Genomic DNA, 27,472 nt, shown 5'->3' with positions numbered 1-27,472 from the left:
TAATAATCTGATAGGATAAGACATGTAAGTGTGGGATCCTAGTCACAACACTGTCTTTTGAATCTCTGGTCTCCTGGGTTTTCATCAACGGTTAAACTCAATTTGAGATAATTGTGTGATAATAATGTGATCACCTAAAAGCAAATGTAGTTTTAATATGCCCTGTGGAATTATCTTATCTAGAATAAAAAAGATGATCTACCTCTCTGCTTTTCTGACCATCCCACATCAAGTTCTGTTCAGCTACAGGGAAATCCTTCCAGGGAAACAGAAAAACTAAAATGGAATAGGGAGGACTAATCAGTGGGGAGAGACCCTGAGAAGAAATAATATGTGGCTTTGTGGCTGTGAAGAATAAAAGAGAAAAAAAAAAGAATAAAAGAGAGACCCAATTTTGGAAGCTATACATTAAGCAGGGTTTGGATCAGTAGAAGGAAGAACTTTCTGACAGTCTCCAGACCACGTTATCTGTACCCCTTTTGGAGAACTTTCCACTTTTATTTTTAGTTCAACTTGCTTCTAGACATTTCGGCAATATCCACATAGCACCTGGTGATGTACATATTAAGCCCTGAAATACTTGTTGAGTGAATTAGAGAGTGAGAATGATTAAACAACGGGCTGTCAGAACTGCCAAAGATGAAACTGAGCTGTCCCGTGAGGGAAGGCATTCCAGCACAGGCTGGGTAACTACTTGAAGGAGACATTATGGAAGAGATTCAAGTTTCATTTACTCAGTTGGACTGGGTGACTTCTAAAGGTCTTTTAAGCCCTGAAGATTGGGTTTCATGACCTAGGTTTAAGTCCTGGTTTTGCTACTTAGCAGCACTATGGCATTAGGTAAAGTCACTTAGCTTCTTTGCTCAAATGGGCTTGTAATATATACCCTGCTTGCTATGTAAATTCTTTAGAGGACCAAAATAACATTTAAGAACAAAAACAAGCAGCAAAAGCAAAACAAGAAGGCTAACCACATGTATAAGGCTGGACTGGACACGGTGCAGGTTTTCTGATCCCATGCAGACCAGGTAAAGGAGGAGTCAGAGTCCTCAGTGGTTTTTTGCAGGTCTTTTATTGGGGTTCACCAGGCATATGGCAGGCAGGGGTGCTGGCTGGGGGGCTGGCAGGCTGGCAGGCCTCCCAGCCCTCAGCAAGTCTTCACTCTATCTGGGCTCTCTAGCGTTCGTTCTGCTGCTTCTCGGCTTCTCTTTAGGCTTCTGCTGGCATCCCCGTGATGCCGCCTTTAAAAGCACAATCTTAGCTCAGCTGAATCCCATCTACCTATGCCCATACCCTGCTCCAGGTGCCCGCCATCAGGCATGCACTCAGGATAAGGATCCATCATCTATCCTGATGGTGGGAGGGCAGAAAAGCCTGACATTTTCTTTACCCTACACCACATTTCTACACAGATTTGTGAGAAGTCATTTATGAACTTTGAGAGAGCCCTGAGGTGAAGTTGGAGGCCTGGGCCAGGAGGCACCAGAAAGAAGAACTGACTGTATTGTAGGACCTGCCTCTGAGGGATAAGGAGCAGTAACCCCAAACACTGTGTATGGAGAGTAATAACATGTTAGGTTTGCTGAGGGTCAGAGTCGTATCTATGGCCGGTTAGTCCCACAGGGAAGCAATACCTCAAGGGCACAACCCCCTATATTCCTAAGGTTGGGTATGAGGAGGGGGGTAGGCAGGGAGAATAGAAAACAACTGCTAAGGCAGGTGTTTCTAGATTGACAAATATCTTGGCCACGTGGATGGAATTAAGGTTCTCTGAAGCATATAATGAGAAAATGAGGCAGAAACCAGAGAGAGATTGTAGGGTAAATGGTTGTCAGGCTTTTCCACCTTCCTGACATTAGATTAAATGCATGCCTGATCGCGGACACCTGGAGTATGGGCATGCATAGGTGGGTACACCTGGGCTGAGAGACCGGGCTTATAAGGGCGGCATCACGGGGTCACAAGCAAAGTGAAAAGAACGAGAGTGAAAGAGAGGCAGAGGCCATGACAGAATGCCAGAGAGCCCAGAAAGAGTGAAGACTTGCCGGGAGCTAGGCGGCCTGCCAGCCTCCAGCCCTCCCCAACCCCCGGTACCCCTGTCTGCCATCTACCTGGTAAACTCAATAAAAGCCTGAAAAAGCCACTGAGGGCTCCAGGACTCTCTCCTTCACCCATCTGCTCCAGTCATAGAGACCCTGCACTATGTTATCCTGCCACTACAGGTCAGTGTAGAGGGCAGTGGATATGCTCAACTGAGGTATAGCAAAGTCTAGTTTTAAAGCATTAAAATGAATGTCAGTTCGCAACTGATGGATCTCGTGCCACAATAGTACTGCTGTAGGATAAAGAAAATATCAGGCTTTTCTGCCCTTCCGCCATCAGGATAGATGATGGATCCTTGTCCTGAATGCATGCCTGATGGCGGGCACCTGGAGTAGGGTGTGGGCATAGGTAGATGGGATTCAGCTGAGCTAAGACTGTGCTTTTTAAGGGCGGCGTCACGGGGACAGCAGCAGCAGCAGCAGCAGCACAAGCCGAAGCAGAAGCCGAAAGAAGCCGATAAACAGCAGAACGAACGCCAGAGAGTCCAGATAGAGTGAAGACCAGCCAGCACCCCTGCCTGCCATATACCCGGTGAACCCCAAATAAAAAACCTGCAAAACTACTGAGGACTCAGACTCCTCCTTTACCCGGTCTGCATGGGATCAGAAAACGTGTACTGTGCCCAGTTCCTGCCTTTACAATTGGCGTAAGTCGGCAGGATCCATGCAGACGGGTATTGGAGCCCTCCAACGACCTGGAGGGACTAAGGAGAACAGACTGCCTGTGATGACGCTGGAGGTGCCATGCCGGCACAGAAGGTGGACAACGTCTACGAGCTACAGGATGAGACCTGTCGTGAAGGAAACGCCTGAGCCAACGACACCGGAAAGGACCAGCCAATGACACCGGAAAGGACCAGCCAATGACCCCTGAGGCAGCAGGCCGTTGCTGATGCAGGGAGAGGTCAATGGACTTGAACTGATGGACTGGCAATGACGCCAGAAGGCGTAGGACCTTGCAGGTTGATATGTTTTGGGACCCTGGGGGTGGAACAGTTTTGTCTGTAAACCCCAGGAGATGGGAATCTGGGGGTGGCCAGTGGGCCTTGATGGACAAAAGCAGCCTGTTATGCCCAGCAGCCAGGTGGAGGAGAAAAGCCAACTAAGAAGGCAAAAGCTGGTACTGATGCTAAGTTGAGAAGCCCTAAGTGGCTGTTAAGCAGCCTGGGTATGCTGAAGACCTGTGAGTCTCGTAAAATCACTTGTGGGTGATGCCCTGCTCATTCTTGAGTGAGGGTGAGGAGCTGAGGAACCTGTCCTTGGGGGACGGGTGGGGAATGTGGCTTGGGGTGGAGCCCAAGCCGAATGCAGAGTTTTGATCCCCGATCCATGTGCTTGTGCAGTGGGTTGGCTTTAGTGCAGGGGTCTGCAAGTCACATGGGTGGCTGTGAAGGCCGAGTGTTGGAGCGACTGCAGACAGAAACCCTGAGGGTTGGCGATTACCCCCAACAGAATAAAATTGCCAATCCCAGAGCTAGTGCATCCTGGGGGTGGATGCGGTGTGTGGCTTGTAGCCGAGACTACAGCCAGAGAAGGCCAGGAAGCCTGACAGCTCCTGGTGTGATATAGTAGATGCCATGAGTGATTCCCCTCCCTCGTATGAGCAGTGCCTTCAGCAGCAGATTTGGTGGCTCATCTGCTGGTACCAATAATTGTTTTTTGCACTAGGTTGGTGCCCTGCCTGGACTTATTTGTGTTCTGTTGTATTTTGTTATATTGTATTTTGTTATATTTGATGTATTTGCTTTTGTGGGCCATGGCTGCATTGTTTGTTTGCTTAGAAAATTGTATATATATGTATAGACTGTATGGCAGAAAACCCTGAGGGGGTGGACTGTAGGATAACGAAAATATCAGGCTTTTCTGCCCTTCCGCCATCAGGATAGATGATGGATCCTTGTCCTGAATGCATGCCTGATGGCGGGCACCTGGAGTAGGGTGTGGGCATAGGTAGATGGGATTCAGCTGAGCTAAGACTGTGCTTTTTAAGGGCGGCGTCACGGGGACGCCAGCAGCAGCAGCAGCACAAGCCGAAGCAGAAGCCGAAAGCCGATAAGCAGCAGAACCAGAGAGTCCAGATAGAGTGAAGACTTGCTGGGGGCTGGGAGGCCTGCCAGCCTCCCAGCCCCCCAGCCAGCACCCCTGCCTGCCATATACCCGGTGAACCCCAAATAAAAAACCTGCAAAACTACTGAGGACTCAGACTCCTCCTTTACCCGGTCTGCATGGGATCAGAAAACCTGTACTGTGCCCAGTTCCTGCCTTTACAACTGCCTACCCAGGTCAAAATATACCTAGCCTGCCTGAGGTTAAACCTATAGGAAGAAACCATCATGGAATATAAGAGAATCAGGAGGAAGGCAGGAATAGATTGGGAAAGTGCCCTGCAACTGCTAAACGGCTGTATCAGTCTACACGAGTAGGGTAATTGATGGTTGGCTTTTGCACCATTGGCCTCTGTGGCTATCATCTGTGGCCTTGAATATAGGAGGTGCTTGGGAGCATAGACTTGGGGCACTGTAAGGTAAGGTAAAAGGTATCAGGCTTTTCTGCCCTTCCGCCATAAGGATAGATGAGGGAGCCCTGTGATCCTGGGTGCATGCCTGATGGCGGGCACCTGAAGTGGGTACATCGGAGCTAAGAGACTGATTTATAAGGGTGGTGCAGCAGAGTGTGGTGTGGCGGTAGTGCAGTGTTAAGGGTGGAGGAGTGGAGTGTACGGAGGCGTGCGGCGACTACAAACCACGGCGAAGAGCATGTGGCTGCTAGAACCGTTCATAAACCTGCTCGGAATGGGTTGGTTGCCATACAACTGGCGTAGACGGCAGGACAGTTCGAGGCAGGACAGCTCTACGCAGACGAAACCCTTTGAAATCTGGAGAGGGATCCCCGGATGGCCGGCCACGAGCAGATGGTACCCGGTGGCCGACCTCCTCGCCCAGTGGGCACCTCCCCAGCAATGGCCAGAGGTAGATGGATCCCCGGGGCAGTTGGAACAGGCCCTGTATGAAACAGAAGAAACCCTGAATGGATGTAGTGCCCATGCGGCGGCAGGAGCCGTGGGATGGGTGTTTCTCACGGCTCTGCGAGAGTCCAGGCAGACAGAGCAATCTAGAATCCAGCAAGTACGGGATGAGATGCGAAAAGAGATGCGAGAAGAGATGCGGATACTGCAACAACATTTGAGGATTCTGGAGGAAGAAGTTCGGAGAAACCGACCCACGATTCTGGAGGTGCCAGACTCCGTCTCAGGAAGGAAGGAGAGGGAGGCTGGCCCTAACCAGCCTGCGACTCCAGAGATGCCTGACCCCTGCTCAGGAGAGGGGGAGAGGGAGGCTGAACCTTTGCCTGAGCCCCAACCGGCGGTGGCAAACCAACCCGCCACCCCGGAGATGCCGGACTCCTCTGGAGAGGAGGAGGAGGCTGGGCCCATGCTCCGGGCCCGCCCGGTGGTGACTCAGAAAATGAAGCGGCAGCGACCCATGGCCCCAGGGGTCTGGCTGCGGGACCACCACAGATGACGGAATTTACTACCTACCGACCTTACACCCAGGCGGAACTGGTGGACTTGGGCAAACAGTTCCGCCAGAAACCAGGGGAACCCTTGGCAGCCTGGCTGCTACATTTGTGGGACCTGGGGGTGGATGGGATTATTTGCACGGCTCAAGAGATGGAGAGACTGGCCTCTGTGACTTCACACCCATCCTTGCGACAGAGGCTACAGAACAGCCAGCGGTATGGCCGGGGCGACCACTCCCTCCTGGAGTGGATAATGGCTGCCATACGGACAGTCTGGGCTGATGCAGGAGACGTGCCGGAGACAGTGAGCGGATGGCAGACGTACGCCGAGCTGGTGCAGGTACTTCGGGAATTGGGGATGCGGCAGGCCATGTTTAATGTGAATACGCGTGGTCCTGACGACGAGCGTTTCACAGCAGGGATGAGAGACTTGGTATTAAAGAATGCCCCCTCATCTACATTTGGATCTCTCATGGCAGTACTAGCACCCTATGTGGGACGTCAGATACATGACGTCACTACAATGATAGCCAGCTTGGGAGAAGTTGAGAGCTGGCACTCTCAAACTCAGAAAGGAATACGGGTAGTTTCTGAAAGGTCAAAAGGAATGCCAAGGAGGGCTAGGAGGCCTCTTGGCATCACAGAACCTATAAAAGTCACCCGTAACCAAATGTGGATGGATTTAATAAGAGCAGGGGTAGATGGCACTAAAATAGACGCGCAGCCCAATGTATATTTATTAGAATTATGGCAGCAGCTGCGAGAAGACCAGAGGTTCACACCCATGAGAAGGACTGCTGCTCAGGGGGAGCCTGGAAGCCCCAGGCCTCAGGCGCGCGCCCTGAGCCTGGAAGACCACTTGCTGCCAGCCCCGTCCTCAGGTGATGGCCTGATATCGTTTGAATAGGGTGAGGGCCAAGGAACCCGCCCACAGGGGACAGGCGGGGACCGGAGGCCACATGTGGAGCTTGCCATCCACTGGTCCCCGACTAACGTACAAAGGGTTTTAGCTCTAGTAGACACAGGAGCAGAATGTACTCTGCTCTGTGGAAATCCAGAAAGATTTCATGGGTCTACTTGTTATATTGATGGCTATGGAGGCCAGAGTGTCAAGGTGACAGCAGTAAAACTATCTCTGGGGATTGGGCGATTACCCCCGAAAGAGTATAAAGTATATGTATCGCCCATCCCGGAATACATCCTGGGGATGGATATACTATGTGGCTTATGGCTAGAAACCACAGTCGGAAAGTTTCGCCTTAGAGTGCGTGTGGTAAAGGCAGTGGTGAGAGGACACGCTAAGCATCCGCCCCTACAACTGCCAGTCCCTAGGCGAGTGACTAATACCAAGCAATATCGGTTGCCCAGAGGCTACAAAGAAATTACAGGCACAATATCAGAGCTGGAGAAAGTGGGCATTGTGCGTACTGCCCACAGCCCCTACAATTCGCCAGTGTGGCCGGTGAAGAAGCCGGATGGCTCTTGGCAAATGACAGTAGATTATCGTGAATTGAATAAGGTAGTTCCCCCCTTGAATGCTGCAGTGCCTTCAGTGGCAGATTTGATGGATTGTCTGAGCCACGAGCTGGGAATGTACCATTTTGTAGCCGATCTGGCAAATGCTTTTTTTTTTTGAAAGATATAGCCCCAGGAAGTCAAGACCAGTTCGCCTTCACCTGGGAAGGCCGGCAATGGACATTCACTGTGCTGCCACAGGGATACCTGCACAGCCCTACTCTGTGTCACGGGCTGGTGGCAGCAGATTTGGCCCAGTGGGAAAGGCCATCTTCAGTGCGTTTATACCATTATATTGATGATATTTTATTGACAAGTGATTCCCTTACAGATCTGGAAAAGGCAGTACCACTCTTGTTAACACACCTGAAAACATGCGGCTGGGCAATCAACGAAAGCAAACTGCAGGGGCCTGGACTGTCAGTTAAGTTCCTGGGAGTTGTTTGGTCGGGTAAGACAAAGGTTATCCCTGAAGCTGTGATAGATAAAGTTCAAGCTTACCCCACTCCAACCACAGTGAAGCAGCTGCAAGCCTTTCTGGGTCTGCTGGGTTACTGGAGGGCATTTATACCTCACATGGCCCAGCTCCTACGACCCTTGTATATGTTAATACGTAAGGGAGCCAGGTGGTATTGGTCTGCTGAGGCAGACACAGCATTTGCCACGGCCAAACGAGCCATAAAGACTGCTCAGGCCTTGCAGGTTTTTGACCCAGCCCGACCCTGTGAGCTTGATGTGCATGTTACTCAGGAAGGGTTCAGGTGGGGACTCTGGCAGAAATCAGAGAGGCTACGACAGCCTATTGGGTTCTGGTCCCAACTCTGGAAGGGGGCTGAGGTTAGGTATTCCTTAACTGAGAAACAGTTAGCTGTGGTATATGCAGCCTTACTAGCCACAGAAAGTATAACTGCCACAGCCCCTGTCTCAGTGAGAACCACTTACCCAATAGCTGGATGGGTACAGGACTGGACAACAAAGCCCCATAGTGGCACTACTCAAACGCCCACTTTGGCGAAGTGGGGGGCATACTTACAACAGCGCTGCACCCTGTCAACTAGCCCCTTAAGGGTGGAGTTGTAGGAGGTTCTTGGTCCTGTGACATATATTTTTATGGAACCAACTTCAGAAGCCTGTATAGAAGCCAAACCTGAAGCTAGTCCCTACAAGGAGGGTCGAGCACCGAGTCCAGCAGAGGCCTGGTATACAGACAGCTCCAGCCAGGGCCAGCCAGTCTCTTGGACAGCAGTGGCTGTACACCCAGAAACAGACACTATTTGGTTTGAAACCAGGACGGGACAGAGCAGCCAATGGGCTGAACTGCGAGCAGTATGGATGATGGTGGCCCATGAGCCTTGCCCTCTAGTAATCTGTACTGACAGTTGGGCTGTGTACAGGGGTCTGACACTGTGGATTTCCACGTGGAATCTAAATGACTGGACAGTTATGCATCGGCCATTGTGGGGCCAGGTCCTATGGAAAGATCTATGGGATCTGGGGCATCAGAAGCAGGTGACTGTTTATCATGTCACAGGACATGCCCCATTAGCCTCACCAGGCAATGATGAGGCAGATACCCTAGCCTGGGTTTGATGGCTTGAAACTGCTCCAGGGCAGGATGTTGCGCAGTGGCTACACAGACGCTTGCTCCACGCAGGGCAGAAGACAATGTGGGCCACTGTGAGTGCCTGGAGTCTACCTGTAACTTTAAAAGAAATTCAGACTGCATGTGAAACATGTGTAGTATGTTCTAGGACTTACCCCCGGAGACCTTTTGCATCTATAGGCCAGGTGTTGCTGGGGCAGGTACCCCTGACACGCTGGCAGATTGACATCATTGGACCACTACCTCGCTCCGATGAACAACAATATGCTGTCACCTGTGTGGACACTGCTACCGGGTTTTTGGCAGCTTACCCTGCTCCACATGCGGACCAAAAGGCAGTTTTGGCAGCACTGGCATGCCTATGTGCTGCATATGGACGTCTGCTGGTAGTGGAGAGCGATCAAGGGACTCATTTTACAGGAGCCCAGGTGCAGCAGTGGGCCAAGAACATGGGTGTTGAATGGAAGTTTCACACTCCCTATAATCCCAGAACTGCAGGGATTATAGAGAGGTATAATGGCCTACTGAAGCAAGGACTAAGAGCCACTGCCCCCACTCAGACGCTGGCCGGGTGGAGCCGACGTCTATGGGAGGTGTTGCAGACATCGAATGAGAGGAGCAGGAGAGGCGGCCTGGCTCCAGTGGAGGCATTGCTACATCGTGCCACTGCTCCCATCCAATTACAAATAAAGACTTCAGAAGTCTTATTAAAACTGGGACTTGGACAGCAGGGCAACATCCTATTGCCAGCCCCAACAGGAGTGGACCCAGGGCAGACTGTGGACTGGAAATGGCCCTGGACTATGAAGGCTCCCCACATGCGCTGGGTGGCTCTGATAGCCCCTTGGGGTTGTGGCCTGGAGGCCGATTTACAGATAAAACCATGGGTGAGTGCGCAGTGGCTGCCACGGATGCGTGTTACCCACCCTGGAGTGGCAGATCAGCGGGCAATCCTCAAGGGTACATTTGTAATAACTCTGTGGCCCATTATGAGCTCTCCACTCCTGCTGCATGTAGAACCCACTGATGCCTCTTCACTGGCAAAGCGAGTGTGGTACTCACGACCTGGAAGGCCACTGATGCCAGCGACAATATTGTCCTCAGATGCCAAATTAGCATGTATATTGCCCGATGGGAGGGATCTCCCATTGCTGGTACCGGTAACTTCTCTGTCTTTCCGCCCCTAGGAAAATTAAGTTTAGTCATTTTGTGATATATTTGCTTTTGTGGTCCATGGCTGCACTGTTTATGTTTGCTTAAAAAATTGTATATACGTGGACTATATGGCAGAAAACCCTGAGGGGGTGGACTGTAGGGTAAGGTACAAGGTATCAGGCTTTTCTGCCCTCCCGCCATCAGGATAGATGAGGGAGCCCTGTGATCCTGGGTGCATGCCTGATGGCGGCACCTGAAGTGGGTCCACCTGAGCTAAGAGACTGATTTATAAGGGTGGTGCAGCAGAGTGCGGGGTGGTGGTAGTGCGGTGTCGAGGGTGGAGGAGTGGAGTGTATGGAGGCGTGCGGCGACTACAAACCACGGCGAAGAGCATGTGGCTGCTAGAACCGTTCATAAACCTGCTCGGAATGGGTTGGTTGCTTTTCAGGCACACATGCCTGATGATGGACACTTGGAGTGTGGTGTGAGCATGTGTAAGTGAGCACAGCTGAGCAGAGAGACAGGCTGTAAGGGCAGCATCACACAGGATGGTGTGCAGCAGAGAGTGACTACAGAGAGGAAGAGACCACAAGAGAACACCAGAGAACACAGAGACAGTAAAGCTCCTGTGGGGGGCTGGGAGACCTGCCAGCCTCCTGGCGCCTGGTCCCCCGCCTGCCCTGCACCTGGTTGCCTCACTACAAATGCTATAGAAAGATCATTGAAAGCCTGAAAAATCTACCAAGGGCACCAGGACTCCGTTACCCATCCGCCCAGGTGCATGGAGACCCTGGCCTGTGCCGTGCAGACCTTGCTTCAGTTAAAACATGTTTGTAGTTTAATGATTAGAAAGTCACCTCTGGGAACAGATTGTCTTGGGCTGAATCATATTTGTTACTTAATAGTGGGCCCCTGACAGACTTGCACGTGCTTTCCGTATCCAGTTCCGCATCCAGTTCCAACATGTGTGTATGAAGCTTCCCCCCAACCAACAAGCAATTCTCAGATACCCTTCTGGTGTCAGAGAACTCAATTCTGCTCCATTCTGACAGTATCGACCAGGAGATAGCTTCAGATTCCACAGACAGAGGACTCGATCTCCCAGGACTGCCCTCCACTTCAGGTGCCAGACACAAGCCCAGGCAGTTACCTGTGCTTCTGACAGGATGGCTATAAATAATAGGTTTCCCGGACCTTCTCCTCAGGCTTGATTAATTTGCCAGAGCAGCTCACAGGACTCAGGAAATGTATTTATTCTAGATCACTGATTTATTACAGGGGATATAATTCATGAAAGGTAAGAAGGAAGAAATGCATAGGGCAAAGTTTGGAGGAAAGGTATGACTTTCACGCCCTCTCCATTTGTACAATTCTCCCAGAACCCCACCAACCAGAAATGTTTTCAAAGCCCCTCCTTTCAGTTTTTTTTTTTTTATGGCAGCTTCTTTACATCGCCATAATTGATTACATCGTTTGACCCTTGCAATTGAACACCCTCCACCTCTTCCCCCCTCCCCTCCCTAGATGTCTGGGGGTGGGGCTGAAAGTTCTAACCCTTTAATCACATGATTCGTTTTCCTGGCAACCAACTCCCCATCCTCAGGGGTTTCCAAATGTTACATTCAATGACACAACAAAGATATTTTTAATACTCTTAATATTTAAGAAATTCCAAGGTTTTTTGGGAGTTGTGAGCCAGGGATTGTAAATGAAGAGTGAATATGTGTGAGAAATATACGTTGGTCATTGACTCACAAAATAAATATTTTTATTAATCACATATCTTTAATTATAAAATGAAGATACCAATAGTACCTACCTCTTCGGGTGATCTGGGGTTAATTGAGATAATGTGGTGACTATTCAGAATGGTATCTGACATAAATGAGCTCTCAGTAAATATCAATAGTTATTGATTTTGCCTAAAACTCAGTGATCCAATTTGATCTACATACCTGTCTTTTTCTCTCACAATCTACTCTTCAATTATGTCTTTGATTGTATTCTTCCAAAGGATTTTTTAAAAGATTTAATTATTTATGCATACAAGAACTGGGGTACAGGCCAGAGGTGTGAGGGGTGAGAGGATTCACCAGAGACAGAGTGGGGAACAGAACAGGATGATGGACTGAAATACACTACTGAGGGGAGCAGCAGGCGAGTTAGCAAAGGTCTACTGCACCATGTGGGTAGCTCCTGGCCAGGGATTGAACTCAAACTCGTGCTGCAGTGGCTGCAGATAGCTTCATAGGTTGCCTCTAAACCCCTTGCTCTACCAGGGAGGCCCCTTCCAAAGGTTTTCAACCTGATGTGATTTTGCCCCAAGGGAGAACTAACATTGTCTGGAGACAATACTGGTAGTCACCAGTAGGCAAAGGTGGGAAGGGCCACTGGCATCTAATAAGTAAAGATCAAAGATGCTGATAAACAAACACAACAAAGAACTACCTAGCCCCAAAAGTCTATAGTGTTGAGTTGAGAAATTCTGACATAAATTTCTTTCTTCCTTTTTTTTTTTTTTTAAGATTTTTATTTATTGGGCCTCCCTGGTGGAGCAGGGGGTAGCAGGGGGTTGAGACACAACCTATGAAGCTATTTGCAGCCACTGCAGCATGAGTTCGATCCCCTAGCTGGCCAGGGAGCTACCCACATAGCACAGCAGACCTCTCCTGGCTCACCTGCTACTCCCCTCAGCAGTGTATTCCAGTCAATCTGCCTGTTCTGTTCCTGACTCTGTCTCTGGTGAATCCTCTCTCACACACACACACACACACACACCTCTGGCCTGTACCCCAGTTCTTGTATGCATAAATAAATAAATCTTTAAAAAAAATTAAAAAGATTTTTATTTATGCATACAAGAGCTGGGGTGTAGGCCAGAGGTATGGCGGGAGTGGGGGGGTGGCAGTGAGAGGATTCACCAGAGACAGAGCGGGGAACAGAACAGGCAGACTGACTGAAATACACTGCTCAGTGGAGCAGTGGGCGAGACAGAAGAGGTCTGCTGTGTCCTGTGGGTCACCTTCCTGACCAGGGATCGAGCTCATGCTGCAGTGGCTGCGGATAGCTTCATAGTTCTGACACTTAACTCCTGCACCACCAGGGAGGCCCTAGATTTATTACTAATAACCAAAAGAATTTCATCTACAGCAACTATGAAGGAATAAAATGGCATATTCTCTTTCGATCACTTGCCAAAGTCCTAATACTCTGAAAAGATGGAAAGCAAGACAGCAACTCCCAGTCTGTACTGTCACAAAAACTCTTCCATCTTGGCCCCTTCCTCTTGTAGTGCTCTGGAGTTAAAGGAGTGGTAAGAGTTATATATTCCAGGATGCAGTGGGCCATTCTGTTTCCTCCCTATATCCTGTCCAGTTGCTTTCAGAGTTTCACTTCTCAAAAGGCTATTGATTGATTTGGGGGATTGAGGTGGATGCAATCTGACTGTCCCCGAAAGTAGTACCAGCATGTTCCAGGCATGATAGAGAGGAGCAATGAAGGGTGGGTCATATTTATTTTCAATCAGGAAGGGTCATTCCATTTCTGGAAGCATAATGTATGTTCTCTATCAGTTATTTTCATTTTTCAGTTGTGTTTTATTTCTTCTTGGATAATGGAAATTCTTTTTAGATACTGGCAATAGACTCAGCAATCCTACCATCTGGGGGAGGGGGAGTATGAGGTTTTCATCTTTTCCAAAACACCAAGGTCTTTTCACTAACATCTAGGAAGGGCTGCTCAGATTGCAAGTCCGATGTCCTTTAAATTCATTACTTTCTCTTTACTCTGTCTGATGACCTATTTCGGAAAGGGCAGATTAAGGCACTGGAATCTCCTTTGATGCTATCAATAAATGTGTAGTGAGGATTTTTTTTTCTCAAATTCTCAGCGTTTATATAATTAAATTTCAAACCAATGTGGGGATAAAAGAAACTGAACAATTTGGGTCATCATCCTACCATCTTATCCCAGAATTCCAGAAGTCAGAATAGGCTCCCAGCCCAGAGTTTATAGGTCCTCAGATACTGCATAGTAGCAGTGTGAATAAATGGTTATAGTGTACAATTTTCTAATTTCAGGTTTAAAATATTCAACTAAAAATGGCATCTAATCAAGACATTAAGCTTCACAAGAACTGGAAGTGGCTGGATTCTAAACCTGATGAGCTTTATGTTCTATGTACACATAAAGAATGTTTTTTAATGACTGATTGAGTAAGCTAAAATTTCATTTTCTTCTCCAAATGGCTATAGATTTCCTTTTTCTCAGTGAACACTGATCTTGAATACACTCAGATGCTAAAGCCCAGCTGTTTCCCTTTGTGAGCAAAAAGCAGTCTAAATTAGTTTTTATAACATATACATATCTTTCATTCTCATGAAGTGCTACACTCAACAAATAACAGTTTAGATGAAATCCAATGAATGTTTTTCCTGTTCTTTTTCTCCCTGTATAGTCTTGCCCCATACTTTTGCATCTGATACCCAAGGGAAAACCATTGCCACAATGTAATTTTACAAATAACAGATCCCAATTATCAACTTTATTTTGAATAAAGTTTATGATTATATTTCCCCATTTATGTAATTTAATTGTTGACTTCATGAATAAAAACACTGTAATTATATTTTTCAGATATTTCTGAGTCAATTTTTTGTTTAGTAGATTGGTTAAGATCACATATATTTCAACTGAACAAAGGTCATATCCCTAAATTTCTGACTCCTATTCCTTAGTAGAGTAAAATTGATATTATCAGGAAAAGTACTTGTCAAAAGTATTTGGGGAGATTTCTTCTTCGCTGTTTTATAGTATGCAAACTATATATAAACACAGACAGTGTCTTACTGGAAATTCAAAACACTCTTGTCTCATATATTAGGAAGTCAATTGTATTCATTTCCTGGGGTTGTCATAACAAAGTATCACATACTGAGTGGCATGAACAACAGAAATTGATTTCCTTGTAATTCTGAAAATTAGAAGTCTGAGATCAAGATGCTGGCATTTTGACTTGTCAGGAACAACTCCCTATGACTTCCACCTACACATATCTATGTTCTGATTTGTACTTCCAAGGACACCAGCCATATTGGATGAAAGCCGACTCTAATGACCTCATTTTAACATAAATGTCTCTTTAGAGAGCCTATCTTCAAAGAGCCTCTCTTCATTCTAAGGTACTAGGGGTTAGGACTTCAACATGCAAGGGCACAATTCAATCCATAATACTGCCAAAAATCCAGAAACAGCAAAATTAAAACCTTCAGATCAGCATAGTATCTAGTGAGAGTTTATCATGCACACAAGAACAGTTAGAAAATGGGGAGTTTTCGATTTTAAAATTAATATGAACCTCAGGAATGTGACACTACAGGGTGGCTTATAAAGTGAAAGTAAGAAAGTTGTTTTACCTTTAAAATGATTGGTTATTACAATGAGGATTTTAAGACAGGACTTCTAGGCAGCAGGTTAGTTAAAATTGATAATTTGTAAAAAAATTTTTATGAAGTTGACAAGTTTTATTTTATCATTGTCAAAGTCATTCATAAGAAATACATAGGGCCTCCCCAGTGGCACAGCGGTTGAGTGTTGGGTTGCGAAGCTGCCCACAGCCTCTGCAGCGCCAGTTCGATCCCCGGCTGCTCCCCGGCCACCGGAGGAGGGTCCCACATGGCGCTCAGACCTCTCCTGCCGCCCGCTGCTCCCCTCAGCAGTGTACTTCGGTCCTTCTGCCTGCTCTGCTCCACGCTCTGGCTCTCGTGAATTCTCTCACCCTCTCGCGCTGTACCCAGTGCTTGTATAAATTAAATAAATAAATAAATAAATAAATAAATAAAAATGTAAAAAAAAAGAAATACATAACCATTGTTATGTATTTTATTTTATTGTTTATTTTATTTTCCCCATCCATCCTTTATATCCGCTTGTCCCTTTCTCCCTTATCCCTTCCTCTTAACCTCACAGACCAACAATTTTTATTAATGTCCAATATTTTTATAAATATTTTATTTTGGGGCCTCCCCTGGTGGCACAGTCGTTGAGCGCTGGGCTGCGAAGCTGCCCACAGCCTCTGCAGCACCGGTTCTATCCCCAGCCGCCAGCGAGGGTCCCACATGGCGCACAGACCTCTCCTGCCACTCCCGCTGCTCCCCTCAGCAGTGTATTTCATTGGTCTGCTTGTTCTGTTCCCCGCTCTGGCTCTGGTGAATTCTCTCACCCTCCCACACTTCTGACTGTACCCAGTGCTTGTATAAATTAAAAAAAAAAAATTTTTTTTGTCCAGTCATTCACTATATAAATGTCCATTATTTGTCTTTGTCATCCTAACTTGCTTTACTACACATAATGCCTTCAAATTCTCTCCATTTTGCTGTAAATGACTGCATTTCATCTTTCTTTACAATTGAATATTATTCCATAGTGCGAAAATAACATATCTTCTTGATCCAGTGAGTTCTCTAACGTAGCTTCTGCATCCTAGGTGATGTAAAAATGGCCTCAATAGACATTGTAGAACACATAGTTTTTTGTCATTGATAGTTTTATGTTGCCTGGATAGATGCCCAAGAGTGGAATTGCTGAGTCATATGGTATTTTCATTTTTGTTTTTTTAAGATAAATCCAGATCACTTTCCAAAATGGTCAATCCAGTTTACATTCCCAATGAAAGTATAATAGGATTCCTCTTTCTCAATGTCCTCATGAACAACTTTTGTTAGGGGACTTAATATGTAACATCAATATTTCAGAATTTCCCTTTATCCCCACATTGGTTTGAAATCTAATTCTATAAACTGAGAATTTGAGAAAAAGAACATCCTTACTACATATTTATTGACAGCCCTAAAGGGGATTCCAGTGCTTTAATCTGCCCTTTCAAAAATAAATCATCAGGGCTTCCCTGGTGGCGCAAGGGGTTAAGCACCACACTATGAAGCAATCCGCATCATATTAAATGAAAACCTCTGCAGCCCGAGTTTGATCCTTACCCAGCCAGGGAGAAAACCACATGGCAAGGCAGACCTCTCCTGTCCTGCCCACTGCTCCCCTCAGCAGTGTATCAGTCAATCTGCCTGTTCTCTTCCCCCTCTCCCCTGTCTCTGGTGGATCCTCTCACCCCCTGCATCTCTGGCCTGTGCCCGGCTCTTGTATGCATAAATAAATAAATCTTTAAAAATAATAAATAAATCATCTGAAAAAATAAAGTAATATGTGGGTATGAGATAGTATCTCATTTTGGTTTTAACCTACATGTCTCCTGGAATCAACAGAGACCATATTTTCATATGTCTATTGGAATTCTAGATATCTTTGGTGAATTTTTGTTGCCCATTTATTAATTGCATTGTTTTTCTACTGTTGATGTACGACTTATAAAATATATCTTGGATATTATCTTCTTGTGGATTATATATTCTGTGAATATTTTTCTCCCATTCAGTAGGGTGTCTTTTGAATCTTGTTTTCTTTCACTGGATAAATGCTTTTTAACTTGAAGTAATCCCAATTGTTATTTTTAAATTTTCTTTGTCATAGGGGTGGAGTTTCAAAAAATATCTTTATTGTGGATATCGTAGAAAATATCACCAATGCTCTCATCTATGTATTTTATTGTCGCAGATCTTACATCTAAATCTATAATCCATTTGAGGTTTATTTTTGTGCATGGAATTAGAGATTGATCCAAATTCATTCTTTTATGTGTGGTCTTCCAGCTTTCCCAGAACCAAAGAATCTTCTTTCCTACTGTAGCTGCTTTATCATATATTAAGTATTGTTATATATGTGGATATATTTGAGGGCTTTTGATTCTAATTGTAAATGGATTATTTTTTTCTTGCTTTCTTTTTCTTCTTATTGGTTATTTGGATATAAAAAGAGCTATGTTGGCGTTATAAAATGTATTAGGAAGAACTTCTATATTTTTATGAACAATTTGAGCAAGATTGGTATTAGCTCTTCTTTAAAGATTTGATAAAATTCATTTGTAAAACTTATCCTGCAGTTTTATTTATTTTTCTGGATACTATTCAAATTACATTAAAAAAAAACTTAAGAAAGATGAGAAACAGTGGTTATTTAAATGGTGGTTATTGAAGACCAACCTGCATGATCAGAAGTATTTTCCCTAGTGGAGAGACTGGGCACAAGTTCATTCCCCCTCCCTCCCCTCAGTGGGGTGGTGAAGTTTCCTCAGGGATGAAAAAAGAATTTAGAAAAGGGAGGTCAAGAGAGGCAATGCAATGGGACAGGGGAGATATGGCACAAAGACTGCTGGAGAGACCAGCCCCAAACCCTGGAGAGAATCCACCCAGCAGGACCGCCCACACCCGCTGGCCCACCCCACGTCTACACTGGTGGCAACCCCCATACAGGTCTCCCAGGGCAGGCCTGGGGAAGATGCCAGCTACAGTGCTGAGCAAAGACCTGGGAGAGTTCACAAGGACAGACTCCCACTGCTCTCTACACCAAAAAAAGTCAGTCCTTGGTGGGTGCCTAAGATTCCAGCCCCAGCATTTACTCCCCAGTTCCTGCCATTTGTTTTGAGGGAGATTTTGTGGCTCATTTAGTCAACTCCTCTCATTTTTTGTGGGCTCATCTCAGTAAACTATATTGATATGGGAATTTCTTCAAGTTTATAGAATTTATAGGGGCTCATTAATCATTTATTATTGTTCATAGTAATCTATATCTTCTATGTTTCTATTATGATCTGTAGTAATTTCTCCTCTTTCATTTCTAATTCTGTTCATTAATGTTTTCTCTCTTCTTTTCTTTGTTAACCTAGCTAGAAATTTGTCTACTTGTTTTTTTATGTTATTGAGGACCCAATTTGTGGTTTTATTGAATCTTTGTATAGCCTTTTTGATCTTTACTTAATCTATTTCCACTCTTACTTTTATAATTTTCTTCTTTTTACTAACTTTAAGTCATTTCTTCCTATTTTTCAAGTTGCTTTAGTTGTAATATTAAATCATGGACTTGGGGATTTTCTTGCTTTTTAATGTGGGCCTGTATTGCAATTAACTTCTCTCTCAGTACTTCTTTCGCAGCATCACTTCTTTTCCAGATTCTTATATCTTATATCTTCATTTTTGTTAGTATCAACATTTTTTATTGTCTTAATTTCCCCTCTTATTTAACAATCATTAAAAAGCATATTATTTAGTCTCCATGTGTTTCTATTTTTCCCAGTTTGTTCTTTTCTATTTCTCTTTTTTCTTTTTTTTTTAAAAAGATTTATTTATTTATTTATGCATACAAGAACTGGGGTACAGGCCGGGGTTGGGGATGGTAAGAGGATTCAACAGAGACAGAGTGGGGAGCAGAACAGGCGGATCTACTGAACTGCACTGCTGAGGGGAGCAGTGGGTAAGACAGGAGAGGTCTGTTGCACCATGTGGGTCACCTCCCTGGCAGGGTTGAACTCTTGCTGCAGTAGCTGCGGCTTGCCTCACGGTGCTGATGCTTAACCCCTTGCATCACCAGGGAGGCCCCTGTTTGTTCTTTTCAAATAGTTGATTTTCTAACTTCATGACATTATAGTCATGGAGAGTACTTGGTGTTATTTCAATAATTTCAAAATAATTGGTTTTAATGAGAATCAACTTGTGTCCCTAAATCTATTTTTGAAGATGTTCCATGTGTACGTCAAAAAAATGTGTATGCAGCAGTTTTTGGGTGGAGTGTTCTCTAGATATGTCAAATCTGTTTGTTATAATTGATAATTGAAAGCTATTATTTCCTTATTTATTCTGTCTTGTTGATGTGCCAATCGTTGTAAGTGGAGTTTAAAATTCTGTAGTTGTATTTTTGTGTTATTGTCAACATCTCTTTTTAGTTCTGCTAGTAATTGTCTTATGTATCTTGGCAGTTTATCATTTGGTAATGTATATTTATGAATGATATATTTTAGTTGTATTAGGCCCTTTATCACACTATAATATATGTCTCTATTTCTTATTACCTTTTTAATTGTAAGTTTATTTTACCTGTTATAAGTTTAGCTATTCCAGATGTTTTCAGATTGCCATTTGCATAAAGGATTGTCTTTCCATTCTTTAACTTTGTCTTTGTTGGCAGTAGAGGTTTCTTTTACAACAAAATGTTGGACTTCGTCTTGAAATCCATTCAGCCACTCTACATCTTTTGAATTCAGGGCATCTACATTTAATGTTATTGAGATCTAAATGCTTATTGTCAATTTGGGTATTTTTTGGTTTCTTTTGTCTTTTTTATTTTTTAAGGTCTTCCTTTTATGTTTTTGTTTAGGATCCATTTTCATTGCCTTATGTGCTGATTCTATTGTTTTTGTTTGAAGGTTCTGATGTGATTAGTATGTTACAGACTATTTGTATGACCCATTGGGGAGTCTGAACTCAAAACTCACTCTGATGGAACACAATGCTACTCTTCTCTTCCACCATGTTATATAATATGGGTGTCTGCTATCTCTATGGTGGTTGTTCTGTTGCTTTATAATAACCCCTTTAAGACTTTCATGTTTGAATTGGTTGTGATAAATTCTTTTTTTAAGATTTATTTATGCACACAAGAACTGGAGTACAGGCTAAAGGTATGTGGGGTGAGAGGATTCATCAGAGGCAGAGTGGGGAACATAACAGGCAGACTGAAATACACTTCTGAGGGAAGCAGCGGGCGAGTCAGCGAGTCAGTCTGCTGTACCATGTGGGTCACCTCCTGGGCGGGGGATCGAACTCTGTGCTGCAGTGGCTGCGGATAGTTTCATAGTGCTGAGTCTTAACCCCTTGTGCACAAGGGTGGCCCAAGTTTTAATAAATTCCTGCAGTTTTTGCTTTTTAGTGAAGCACCTTACACTCCCTTCTGTCTTGAATGTTAATCTTGCAGGGTAAAGAATTCTAAGCAGGAAGGTTTTCTTCAAGTACTATAAATATCTCTTTCCAGTCCCTTCATGATTGTAGTGTTTCTACTGAAAGATCTGTTGACACTCTTAACTGGTGTTAGCTAATAGTTTACCCTTTTTTCTCTTGATGTTTTAGTATTCTGTCTTTGTCATTGGCTTTCAGAAGTTTTATTATAACATGTCTTGGCATGTTTTGTTTGAAACCCTTTAGGCTTCCTAGATCAGAACATTGGCTTTTTTCATCTATCGAGATGATTCTTAGTAATTTTTTCTTTAAATACAATTTCCATACCTTTCTCTCTTTCTTTTCCTTCTGGTATCCCCATGATACAGTATATTATTTCTCTTTAGGTTATCCCAAAGGTCTGTTACACGATTTTTCTCTTTCAAAAATTTTTTTTTCTGCATTGTTCTATTTGTATGTTCTCCAACATTGTGTTTTGGGCTCATTATTTCTGTTGCTTGTGTTTGCGTTTTGTTGCGGCACTCAACTGTATTTTTTAATTTGGTTATGCTATTTTTTAAATATGCTAATGGTAAATGTAATGGTTTCATATTATCCATCTTTATTCTGTTCCTATTTTATATCATCCTTTTTTTTGTTTTTTGAGTTCAACAAGCATTGTTACAACTGTTACTTTGAAATCCCTTTAAGACATATGCTATAGTTCTGGTGGATTGAGATTCTGCTCAGGGATTTTTTTCTCCATCATTTGTGGTATATTCTTCTATATCCTCATCTTTAGTGTTCATAGGTTGTTAATATAGTCTTTTGGACTGCTGCCTTTGCAGCAGTCCTGTTGAAGTGATTGGAGAACTTGTACCAATAGGGATAATAGGTGGAAAGTAGCCAGGCAGTAGGGGTAGAAGGACCAGCTCCAGTGAGCATCAAGGATTAGGTTTCCTGCTGTGATACAGGCACCAGATTTGTGTGGTAGGAATACACAGTGATTTCCTCTAGACGGCTCCTCGATTATGTAGCTCATACAGTCTCATGTCAGCTTCTACCTCTATGTGTTGTCTGAGCACTACATGCAGTGCTGGGCATGGATTATAGTTGATACATGGTCACCAACTAGGAGTTATTCTCTTTTCTTTTCCAGTACAGAGCCTTATTCTGGGATGTTCGTTCCTATCGTTAACAGTTACCTAAACTCTGGTTAGTAAAAATGTTCAGCTCTTGTTTCAGTATGGGAAGCGGTAGCAGGTGTTTGGAATATCCCAGCCTTGGGCTTCAAGCAGCAAGCAGCTTCCTTTATGAGGAGACACATGTGATCTCACCCAGTTGACTCCACCAGTTCAGGCTCCAAGTTTTCTATATCGGGAGCTTCAGGCTTAAGCCAGCAATCGTCACTCTGCAACCCTGCTCCTACAGTTCTAGAATAATGCAGCCTCTGTCCTGGTGCCAGTGCATACTATGTATCCAAAGTCTCTGATGCAGCTGTATCAGCCTGAGTCAACAACTGCAGGGGGTTCTGCTCCCTACTCCTACCTCTGTCTCATGGATTATACTGCCCCAGGATCATTGTAAACACAGATCAGATAATTTACTTTTCCTACCCCATTCCACTGTACCATTGCTCCTGATGTGTTTTGTAGTCATTTTGTTTATTTGTTTGTTTTAGGGTTGGCTGACTTTGTTCTGCTAAAATTTATTGGTGAGTATATGAAGGAGACAAGCCTAGAATCTTCACTCTGCTGCCATCTTGCTGGATTCCCCCTCTAGCCTCCATTTCATACTTAATTTAACAACACCAATTCACAAACTTCCCATGTTTTTCATATGGTTTAGGTGGAATAAAGCAATACCAAATAACCCATTTTTATATAGAAAAATCATATGTAAATTATATTCAAACTGGGATCATATTACAGCAACAGCACAATTATAGGTTGTTTGGAGATTCCCAAATACTTATTGTTAAATATGTCAGATTTTTCAATCAACAAATCTCACCAGCCTATCAAAGAGCTATCAGGAATAATACGTGTCCCGAGTACAATGGCAATTAAGCACATATGTATTAATATGTAAAGACTTGGGTCAGATATGACTGAAAATACCTGAATCCTACAGTTTGCACACCAAGTTCATTCATCTGAGACTTGGGAAAAAACAAAATGGTGAATGAGAGTTTGGAAAACATTTTAGAAAATATTTTCAAACCAAGGCTAGTTTCTACTTTTGCTGTTTAGTTTTTAGAGCAATGGACATTGAAATTCCACATAGGCTGCCATTGCTCTAAAATATGGGCCATGCCATTTGCCTTTAAAGATATTCCATTATTAATTTGTGTATTAGCTGTTTATTTCAACAGATGTCTTGTTCTCTAGCTTTGATACTTCATTTTCCTAAGCCTCACCATCCTCATGTCTAAAATACAAGATGACAAGGAAATAGAAGGGATAATAATGGTACTACCTCACAGGGTTGTTGTGAGAATTTAAAAAATTCAATATCTTTGTAGAGGGGGCACCAATGGCCACTGAGCAGGTTTTCTATGATCCAGCAGACCGGGTAAAGGTGGAGTCAGAGTCCTCAGTGGTTTTGCAGGTTTTTATTGGGATTACCAGGTACACGGCAGGCAGGGGTGCTGGGGGGCCGGTAGGCTGACAGGACCCCAGCCCCCAGCAGGTCTTCACTCTAGGCTCTCCGGCCTTCTCTCAGCTTCTGCTTCTCTTGCTTCTCTCTTGGCTTCTCTTTCGGCTTATTTTGGCGTTCCCGTGACGCCGCCCTTAAAAGCACAGTCTTAACCCAGGTGAATCCCATCTACCTATGCCCACACCCTATTCCAGGTGTCCGCCATCAGGCATGCATTCAGGACCGCAAGGATCCATCATCTATCCTGATGGCGGGAGGGCAGAAAAGCCTGACCTTTTTCCTTACCCTACAGTCTTGGATAAAATAAGTATGTAATAAATATTAGCTAAACATCATGAGGACAAGAACTATAAATAGATTAGTAACCACTAGCACCCAGTTCCTGGAAGACAGGAGGTACTCAATAAATAGGTATTCAATGAGCTCAAAACTAAATAGCTCAATTCAATTTGGGGATCATTCAAACCTAAGAGGAGAACAGAGAAGAGAATAGTGTTCTATTGATATATGTAAATTATTTTTTTAATGTAAGAAATTTGTCCGCTCATTTTAAAAACATTTTTATAAGATAAGAACCCTCTGATTTTGGGGCCTCCCTGGTGGCACAGGGGGTTGAGAAGCAGCACTATGAAGCTTCCCACATGAGTTCGAGCCCCTGCTGGCCAGGGAGGTGACACACATGGCATGGCAGACCTCTCCTGGCTTGCCCGCTGCTCCCCTCAGCAGTGTATTTCCGTCCATTCGCCTGTTCTGTTCCCCTGTCTCTGGCGAATCCTCTCATAACCCACCCATGCCTCTGGCCTGTACCCCAGTTCTTGTATGCATAAACAGATAAATCTTTAAGAGAAATAAAAATAAAAAAGAACCCTCTGATTTTAAGAGATTGTTTCATTATGGAGAAAATTATATTCTCTTTCACAAATTAATGAAAAAATTTGCTTCAATTCATATTTATCAGGATTGTTTCTCAGAATTTTGGGGTTTTTTTTTGAGAAAAATGAAAATAATTCTGTATATTATCCCACCTTATAGTTTGGAACTTAAAATTGATAATTACTACATCCACTCCCCACCTTACTATTATCAGTGAAACACTCTAGAAATTCTAGTGACTAGGAGAAAAAAAGATAGAAGTCATAATGGTTCCCAACCACCTTTTCAGGCTATTGTTTTGCTTCTTTGTCTTACCTTTTGGCCACCCTTGACAGATGTGGTGTGGAGATAGGTATGTTTTTAAAAATAGGAGAGTGACATGACAAATGATTGGGGAACCAAAGGGTTCCTTGCCACCTCTAACTTCACCTTGCCTCAGTCCTCGATATATACATACATGCTTGTGCATGGGCAGGTAATGTCCAGTCACCAAAGGCAAACAATAGGTTACCCTGAAAGGATTACTAAAGTTTTCAAAACCATATCAGTCATTCAAAACCTTTACAATCTAAGAATATAAATACATTGTGGATTATGTTTTCAGAAAAGTATCTCCCACTGTGAAAACAAAGAACTGATGGTTGAAATTTAAAAGTTACTATTCATAAAAACTGTGAAATGGAAAGAGCTATTTTCTCTTATTTCTATTTTTTAATAATAGTCTTTGAAATGTATTCTTTTTTTTTTTAAAGATTTATTTACTTATACAAGAACCAGGGTACAGGCCAGAGGCGAGGGAGGGTGAGAGAATTCACCAGAGACAGAGCAGGGAGCAGAATAGGCAGACAGACCGAAAGCACTGCTAAGGGGAGCAGGTCTGCCGCGCCATGTGGGTATCTCCCTGGCCAGCTGGGAATTGAACCCGCACTGCAGAGGCTGCGGACAGCTTCACAGCACTGCGCTCAACCCACTGTGCCACAGGGAGACCCTGGAATGTATTCTTAAATATATGTGAAACTCCAAACCTTTTGGTACCTCTGATTGTGACTTTATTTGAAAATAGGGAATTCGTAGATGATCAAGCAAACATGAAATCATTAAGGCGGGCCATAGTCCATGTATGACTGTGTCCTTAAATAGAGGGAAAATTTGGAACCAGAGATGTGCATATGAAGACATGAGGAGAATACCGCCTATTAGCAAATGAATGCCTGAGGCTACTAGAAGTTAGGAGCTAGACAAAGAACAGATAGATGAGGAAATATGCATTATCATTTGCAAAGGGAGATGCAGGTTAAACCAAAATAACATATCTTCTCACACATATGAGAATGGCACATATTAAAAAGACCCCAACAACAAATGCTGTAGAGGATGCAGAAAAAGAAGAGTCTTATTAGACTGTTTGGTGGGAATGTAAATTGGTGTGGCCATTTGGGAAACCAGTTTGGATTTGCCTTCCAACATTAAAATGAAAATACCATGACCCAGCAACCTTGTCTTGGACACCTATCCAAAGAACATGAGACCATCAACTTAAAAAATCATGTGCTCTACAGTGTTTATTGCAACATTATTCACAATCACTAGGAATGAAACAACCTAGGTGCCCACTGATAGAGGACTGGATCAAGAAAATGTGTCTTATCCACACATTCATCCATAAGGAAAGAAATGGTGCCATTTACAGCAAAATGGAAAGAATTTGAAGGAATTTTGTGTTGCAAAACAAGTCAGAATGACATAGGCGAATATTGGATGTTTACACAGCAGATGATTCACTAAGGCAAAATGGTTATGAAAACTGGTGGCCACTAATATATGAACCCTCAGAGGGGGGAAAGCATCAAAGGGGGTATAGGGAAGGTGGTAAGAAATTAAATAAAAACAGTAAGCAACAGAATATGATATATATGTGGGCCTCCCCGGTGGCGCAGCGGTTGAGCGCTGGGTTGCGAAGCTGCCCGCAGCCTCTGCAGCGCCAGTTCGATCCCCGGTTGCTCCCCAGCCACCAGAGGAGGGTCCCACATGGCCCGCAGACCTCTCCTGCCACCCGCTGCTCCCCTCAGCAGTGTACTTCGGTCCTTCTGCCTGCTCTGCTCCCCGCTCTGGCTCTGGTGAATTCTCTCACCCTCCCGCGCTTCTGACTGTACCCAGTGCATGTATAAACAAAACAAACAAACAAACAAATAAATAAATAAAACATGCCTCTATTAAAAAAAAAAAAAAAAAATATCACAGAATATGATATATGCGCTGTAGAATAATAATCACTAAAATGTTCCCTTTGATTAGGAGATATTAAAAAATATGCTGCCTCTAAGAGACACATAGAGACTGAAAGTAAAAGTAGGAGAAATATATTCCAACTAAATGATAACCAAAGACAGTAGGGGTAGCTATACCTACATCAAAACAAAAAAAATAGACTTTACAACAAAAATTGTCACAAGAGACAAACAATATCACTATATAATAGTAAGTGGACATTCATCAAGAGGATGCTACCAACATTGAAGCCTCTAAATATATAAATATATAAAGGAAATATTTACAAAACTAAATGAAGAAACAGTAATACAATAGTACTAGGCACTTAAAAACCCCAAATTCATCAATAGGTGATCATCCAGACAGAAAATTAATAAGTAAATGGAGGGTTTCAACAACACCATAGATGAAATGAACCTAACAGGTATATATACAGAGCAACCCACTCAACAACTGCAAAATATATATTCTTTTCAAGTGAACATGAGATATTCTTCAGGTAAGATCATATTGAGATCACAATGCAAGTCTTACCAAATTTATGGAGATAGAAACCATATCAAATATCTTTTTCTACAACAATGATATGAAATTAGAAATCAATGACAGAAAGAAAATTAGAAATTTGTAACATGTAAAATTAAATAATGTACTCCTGAACAAATAATTGGTTGAAGAACAAATCAAAAGGAAAATAAAAAATACATCAAATTAAACAAAAGAGGAAACAAAACCTACCAAATTTGGAAGATGCAACAAAGGCAGGTTTAAATGGGAAGTCAAAAGTTATAAGTGCCTGCATTATGAAAAAAGATAGATTTCAAATAAACAACCAAACTTTAAACTTCAAGGAACTAGAAAAAAAGAACAAAGCCCAAAGTTAGTAGAAGAAAGGAAATAATAAAGTTCAGAGTAGAAATAACTGACATAGATTAGAAAATATC

Source organism: Talpa occidentalis, unplaced genomic scaffold (genome assembly GCF_014898055.3).
Source record: "Talpa occidentalis isolate TD23 unplaced genomic scaffold, MPIMG_talOcc4v2.1 talOcc4.6, whole genome shotgun sequence".
Lineage (NCBI taxonomy): Eukaryota > Metazoa > Chordata > Mammalia > Eulipotyphla > Talpidae > Talpa > Talpa occidentalis.
The sequence above is the reverse complement of the archived record's forward strand: the minus strand, read 5'-3'. Positions refer to the sequence as shown.